The 7,553-nt window shown below is 50.7% G+C and overlaps 1 protein-coding gene across 2 annotated transcripts in view; it reads left to right on the top strand.

Moving 5' to 3' along the window:
- The window catches only part of ADA2 (adenosine deaminase 2), a 52,657-nt gene that overhangs the window by 2,117 nt on the left and 42,987 nt on the right, over positions 1 to 7,553 (top strand). The gene's annotated exons all lie outside the window — the stretch shown is intronic.

The following is a 7,553-nucleotide window of genomic DNA, read 5'->3' as shown; positions in this document are numbered from 1 at the left end:
CAACATGGCTCCTGTTGCTGAAAGGTGGCGTGAACACTGTTTGTCAGCTGTGTAAACGCTGTCAGCTCTGTTTGTGGGCACTCCTGCCAAAAAAAGCACTGTTTACATTAGTATTTGCCTTGGCAAAGCTTTTGTCCTGGGACGGAGGGGGGAGGGACGTAAGCACTTGTGAATGACAAAAGCTTTGTCGCTCAATTGCCAGTGTAGGCAAAGCTGAAGAGAGTAAAGTTTAGTTCAGTTACTTCATGGTTGTGCCAGAGTTGTTTTTACCATCAGTCCCATCTATACAGGCTACGAGGCTATACCCTAGGTTATAACTTCTGAAACCAAACGGTGTCATAACATAGTCGCCCTTTGTCTACTTAAACTGTTTTGCTTAGCAGCAGTGGGAATTTTTATGTTCATGATGGAAGCACTAGTGTGGGCCTGGTCCTAACCACTGTCATCTATTCCTGTTTTGAGTCGGATTATCTAATTCTGAGGTTTTAGAAGGAAATGGGGGCAAATCTGAATTAGAGTTAGGGCCTGTCTACACTACAAATTGAAACACCCACTAACATAGTTCATATGATAGTGTCATTAGGACTCAAGTCTCCTCCTCTGTTTCCTGCCTCATGCACTGGAGGAGATTGGTAAAATTAAGAAGGAGGACTCCCCTAACTGTTGTCCCTCAAATATCTACACAGCATGCCTAGTTTGATAGTGGACAAGTGGTTTTTTGGAGTAGTGGAGAAGATTAAACAGTGGGGCAGGCACTGATGTGAAATGGCTAATAGAAAGCATGCCCACATTCACAGGAGATCATTGGTTTTTCTCCTTCCTTAAAGTGAGAGCGTAAGCAGAATGGGGATTTTTGGCAGCGCTGTAACTAGGTATTTTTGTGCCCGGGGCAAAATATTAATTATGTGTCCCCTCTCCTTAGGTTAGCACATATCGTGCTCTTTACTTTTGCAGCTTGTTATTTTTACTTATTGCAGTTTTGTGCCCCTGATTATGATGCACCCAGGGTGAGGGCCCTGCTTGCCTCGCCCTTGTTATGGCCCTGATCCTCAGTAACCCTGGATTTATCTGAGAGCAGGAGGCACAACATGCAGCCTGTTACTCAGTTTGCTTTCTTTTTTACTATCCAAGACTGGAGAGAGTTGAGAGAGGGGGAGGAAAACAAATAATTGACTTGGGGCCCAGCTAATATTTTCTAGGTGCCTTGCACAGAAACCTTGGAAACAGCCTCGGACCTGGTGCTGTGAGGTGCGGGGCCCCTCCGCCGAAGGGTGCTCAGGACCTCGCAGCACTGGCCCTTAGAGACTTGGTGTGAACATACAAAGGTTTTCTTTGCTGTGACCTTTCCATTTCTGTAGCTACAAGCCTGGGGTTATGGAAGCAAAGAACAGTCCTGCTGGTGGGAGACGGGGCCAGGGGAGCATGATTCAGTTCTTTAGTTACTTGAAAATTAAACCTTAGTTCAGCAGCACAGTGGTGGGGGGGGGGGGGGTGGGTGGGCGGGCGTGTTATTCAGACTGCTGCTGGCTAGCACCACTGACTCCTCTTGCTGATAAGCGGCTGACCTCAGGGAGCTAAGAGACTTGCTCTGCCACTGCTTTGAATTTTAGCTAGTGCACTGGGAATAGCCCAAAGGGCCTCGTCTCAGATGGTGGCCACAGGAATTTGCGGCTATTATATTTGGGAGCCAGGCAATGATTACAAATCCGTGGTTTCATTCCCGGTGTGATTAATTGTTAACCTGGGAGTGTAGCTCTTTCCTTGGCTCTCCACTACCAGATTCCAATTCTTGTAACTCTTGTGATTCTCTTTTTAAATGTCATCGGCCGGGCTTAGATGCAGCCGAGGATGGATGAAAAGGCTGCCTGAGGGTGAATTTATGTGCATATATGAAGCAACTTGTAGGTGAACCCGCTGGGTTACAGGCTCAAATGGTAAGCTGTTAGCACAAGCCACAGCAGATAGGCCTCTTCCTCCTGCAGAGCTCCCTGGTCGCCTCATGTGACCAGCCAGACAAAAGCATAGGTTGTTTATCAGGCTGGTGGGGATGTTGTCATCCCAAGTGTTGTGAGCCCATCAGTCCTTAATAACAGATAATGCTTACTACTCACTTATACCCTTTGCACATTTGCTGTGCACTAATCTTAGATGGTAAGTTGTTTGGAGCAGAGGTTGTCTTATTGTACAGTGTCTGTAAAGGCTAAGCATAATGGGCCCCTAGTCCATGACTGCTATGGTTATCTAAATAAATAATCATAATTTTCACCTCACCCTGGTGGAGTAGCTCAGAAAGAATCATCCTCATTTTGCCAAGAAGGAAACTGGAGCAGCGAGGTTAAGTAACTTACCCAAGGCCACCCAGAATGCCAGTTGCAGAGCCAGGACTCAAACCGCTATCTAGGGAGCATCTTTCCCCTTTCATTGTGGGTTAGCAAAGCTGATATTAAAAAGGTGTTAGTAGGAATGCATTACTCAGAATATGTGTATGCTTTACCTTGATTTTCATCTTTCCCTGTAAACCACCAAAGTGTCCTAACGTTTCTTTTGGCCTAGTGCAATGAAGATAATATTGTATTGCTGACTTTGACACAATTGGTTGGTTCTGAAAGCAGAGGCTATAGAAGAAAAATGGACTTTTCAGAATGGATGACCAAAACAAAAACTGGCTTTTTTGGGTTGGTGTGTGGGAATGAAATTGCATCAAAGGTACTTCACTGACAGCACCTGCTAAAAGACATTTGAAAGTTTTGCAAAAGGTTTTTTTCCTCACAGGACAACAGGACACAAATACATCTTTAAAGTTATATAGCCACAAATGTGGCTAGGGTTTTAGTTTTCCTCAAATGGTCTTGGCTGAATGAGAGAAGTGAGGGAGTGGCAGAATTGGGCTTAGAGGTGGTTGGTTGTGGCAAAGACCTCTTAGTTAATCTGTATTGATCCTCTCTATTATACAAGTTTCCCTGTATCATACTTGGCTTTCCAATGAGGCTTAAAATTAAGGCCCTGACATTAAAGAAAGAAATTATTTTCACAAGGATAGGGCTGATAACTCTGATGTCTGTCCAAATTCCAGCTTGAGTAATTACATTTTACCTCACTAAATTCCCCTCTGCTTTCCATCTTGTTCACTTGCTGTGGGCTTAAAATGGCTGTCATGTTTGACCCCAGAGAGGGCTGTGTTTTAGTTGCAGGTGGAGTGACTTCAAGATGGATAATTGATATAGCTTGGTTAATAAAGTGCTTTGAGATCCTTTTGCATCTACTATATATTTGAGAGCTTTTGTGTGTCTGTCTGTCCATCTGTGAGTCTGTTCAAGAATTCCCCCTAAAGGAGGGGTGAGGAGAATCTTTTTTGGGTCGGGGATCACTGACCCACAGGAAAATCAGCTGGGGGCCATAGAAGTCAGAAGGAAAAAAAAAGACATTCCCCTTATTCCCTAACACACCAGCCCGAACTAGTAGATTTTGTGCCCAGCCCTGGGCAGGAGGGAGGGTGCAGGAGCAGAGTGAAGTTTGGGGGAGTGTTTGGAAGGGTGGTAGGATGCAGGAGTGGGCTTGGGGTGGGGGATCTGGGCAGGAGGGAAGGTGCAGGAGTGAGCTAGGAGTAGGAGAGCTGGATCAGAGATAGGGTGCAGGAGTGGAATGAGGGTGTGGAGTCTGGGTGCGAGGGGGTACAACAAAGGGGTGGGCGGGCTGGGTGATGGGGTGCAGGAACAGGCTTGGGGTGGGGGTCTAGATGGGAAGGAGGATGCAGGAGTGGGGTGGAAGTGTGGAGTCTGGGCGATGTGGGGCACTTACCTATGCAGCTCCCCAGGGACACATGTAGTGCCGTACCCTCTGCTGCTCCCAGGTACCGCCTCCCACTGCTCCAATTGGCAGTGATTACAGCCAATCAGAGCAGCTGGAGAAAGCCTCCAAGGTGAGCGCTTCCCTGTGCTACCATTTCCCCGGCCAGGGGGAGGGAGGGTGACAGTGTACAGAGCTATGAGAGCCTGTGAGATGGATGTGTCCCCGGCTTGCCTGACTCTAGCCGCAGGGCTGGAGTGCCAGTATAAGCGCCTGTGCGGGCCAGAGATTCACCACCCTTGGCCTAAACCATGAGAGCTAGGACCACCAAATTTAGTATGCAGCCTCCTCTTATCATAACGTAAAGCAAGGTCAGGGGTTAGTTGTGCCAAGACAATGAGATGTGCATAGAATGTGATTGTTTCTCATAAATCAGAGAGGGAGGGGTCTGTGAGCAGGGACAGTAATATTATATAATGACCACAGAGGGCAGCAAGGAGCTGCAGTGCGGATGGGGACAGCTATAACCCCATTGGAGCAGCTGGGGGCAAGGTTGGAGAAAGAGACAGCTCTGACCTACATATCTGGGAGAGTTTGTCTGTCTGTTTGAGTGTTTATCTGTCCTCCAGTGGGGGGACATGCACCCTCTCTCAGCTGTGCCCTCTGCAGCTGCAGCAGCCATGGACAGGTGCTTCTCACCTAGCCCCGTGCTACAGCAGTGACAGAGGGCTGGGACAGTCCTCTTTCCCTGGGGCAGCCTGAATACTGAACCCTGCATCTCCAGCCCCACCCCAGAGCAATGATTTAAATGAAGGAAAACAAAAAATATTTCAGTGAAGGAAATGAGCAACTTTGGTAAAATACTCTAGTGCAGACGTGGGGAACCTTTTTTCTGCGTTGGGGGCCGCTGGCCTACAGAAAAATCAGTTGGGGGCTGCACACAAATGAGAAGCAAAAAAACCCAAACTAACCCTCACCGACGTGGCCCACAACTGAGAAGCAGAGAGACACTCCCCATACCCCTTCATGCACCAGAGCCTACTGGGATCCAGGCTAGTAGACTTTTGTATGCTCCAGCCCTGCGGTGGGGAGGCAGGGGAGCTGGAGCACCAGCACGGTGAACCTCAGGGGCTGGATCCAGGAAGCTGGGGGCCACATCTGGCCTCCGGGCCTGAGTTTCCCCACCTCTGCTCTAGTGTGATATATTGCATTCTTATTGTCCTTAGTCCCACTAGTGCAGTGGTCCCCAATGTGGTGCCTGCAGGCGCCATGGCACCCACTGGGCCATTTCTGTGCGCCTGCCAACTGATCAGGGCCGTCCCCGTCCCCAGGTGCGTGGCGCATGGGCAGTGCTGGTCCCCGGGCACACAGTGTATGGGCAGCGTCGGCCCTGGGCATGCAGCACATGGGTGGTCCCGCCCCTGGGTGCACAGCATTTGGGTGGCCCTGCCCCAGGGTGCACCGTGCAAGGCCTGTGCCGGCCCCAGGCAAATGGCATATGGGCGGTGCTGGCCCCAGGCACACGGCACAGGAGTGGCGCCGGCCCTGGGCGTGCAGCACATGGGCAGTGCCGGCCCCAGGCGTGTGGCATTTGGGTGGCCTCGCTCCTGGGTGTGCAGCTCAAGGGCTGTGCCAGCCCCTGGGTGCGCGGTGTATGGGCGGTGCTGGCCCCTGGGCGCGCTGGCTCTGGGCATTCAGCACATGGGTGGTGGCGGTCCTGCGACTGTTCCAGCCCTGGCGCACAGCGTATGGGCAGCCCCACCCCTGGGCGCGCGGCACAGGAGCGGCCCGGCCCCAAGCGTGTGGCGTATGGGCAGTCCCCACCCCTGGGCATGTGACACAGGAGCGGCGCCGGCCCCAGGAGTGCAGGGTCTGAGTGGCGCCAGCACCGGGCGCCTGGCATATGGGTGGCCCCTCCCCCAGGCACATTTGTGGCCCCACCCCCGGGTGTCCAGCGCTTGAGCAGCCCCGCCCCCGGGCGCCCGGCAGCCCCAAAAGGTTGGGGATCACTGCACTAGTGCAGTATTCTCAAACTTTTTAAGTATGGACCACATTTAAATAGTCCCCCACTTCATGATCTCACAGATCACCTCCTCTTGCTAGTGCATACAACCCTCAAGGCAACTGTTTTCAGTCATAGTGGGGAAGTATATTGTATGCATTTTTAGCTTAAATGAAATTTAGCAGATGGGATATAAGGATAAGCAAATGCTGTGTGACTAGCTGGCTATCTGAGAACCACCAGCCAATGCTCTGTGGACTACTATTTCTCCATGCATGCGTCTTGTCTAATTTCTTAGCTATCTGCACTGATGATATCTCAACCCTCTTCTCTTGGAGTCTGTCTCTAGTGCCCTATTTCTCTGTAAAGACATTTTTCTTAATGTCTAACCTGAATTTGGTTTTACGGTTCTAGCTCTAGGCCGTTGCTCTCTGCTTTGCTACTTTCAGATAATTGGAGTAATTCCCTTCCTTCATCTATATCGTTCCCTTGAAGGTATTTATAGACAGAGCTCTTGTCCCTACTGAACTTTCTTTTGTAGTCTCCATGCATTTCTCTTCCCTTCCCTCCCTCCTCAGACACTCTATCCTCTGATCCTTGTATTGTTCTTAGGGAACTAATAGTTGCTGTGGGGCACTGTATGTTTCATGTTCAGGGAAGGTGGTTATACTCTCTTGTCCCTTGAAACTTGTTCCAGAGGAGAGACCATCTTAGGCCCTGTCTACATTCAGGGCCATCCCTAGGGGAGTGTGGGGTCTGGGGCAACCCCCCAAGTGCAGGGCCTGGGACACCCTTCTCCTCCCCTGCTGCAGACTCTGCCCTCACCTAACCTCTGCTCCACTCCATCCCACTCCATCCTTACCTCAAGTCCCCGCCCTGCTCTGCTCCCACCATGCCCCTCTTCCATCCCATTGCACCTTCCCCATGTAACACTGCTGCCACCCCATGGCAGGCTACCACATAGAACCATAGAACACTAGAACTGGAAGGGACCTCGAGAGATCATCAAGTCCAGTCCCCTGCCTTCATGGCAGGACTAAGCACCATCTAGACCATCCCTGATAGATGTCTATCCAACTTTCTCTTAAATATCTCCAGTGATGGAGATTCCACAACCTCCCTAGGCAATTTATTCCAGTGTTTAACCACCCTGGCAGGTAGGAAGTTTTTCCTAATGTCCAACCTAAACCTCCCTTGCTGCAGTTTAAGCCCATTGCTTCTTACATGATCCGCTGGGTCCTGCCCCCCAAAGCATGGAGCCTGGAGCACCCTCCCTGAATCATCCTATGCATAGGACATTTCTTGTCGACACTACTGCAGGCCATTGACCTAATTTACGCAACTTCAGCTACATGAATAACAGCCGAAGTTGATGTACTTCGGCAGGGGTGGGCAATAATTTTTGATGGGGGGCCACCCCAAGAATTTGGGAAGTGGTTGAAGGCTGCACTCTTCCATGATATTAATGGAGGAAGTGCAGGGTCTGGGATGGAGGTTGGGTGCAGAAAGGAGCTTGGGGTAAGGGCGGGAGTTTGGGTGAAGGAGGTAGTTGTGAGCTGGGGCACTGGACTGAGGTGCAGGGGGTTGGATTGTGACCTAAGGCAGGGAATTGGGGTTCAGGAGTGGGTGCAGGGGTTTGGGTTGTGAGCTAGGGCACGAGAGGACTGTGATCTGGGGCAGGGAATTTGGACACCAGATCTGGGAGGGGGTATGAGTGCAGGGGGGGGCAGAGGATTTGTGTATGTGGAGTATGGAGTAGGGGGAC

Source organism: Pelodiscus sinensis, chromosome 1 (assembly GCF_052426305.1).
Source record: "Pelodiscus sinensis isolate ZL-2025 chromosome 1, ASM5242630v1, whole genome shotgun sequence".
NCBI classification, from domain to species: Eukaryota; Metazoa; Chordata; order Testudines; family Trionychidae; genus Pelodiscus; species Pelodiscus sinensis.
The sequence above is the reverse complement of the archived record's forward strand: the minus strand, read 5'-3'. Positions and strand labels throughout refer to the sequence as shown.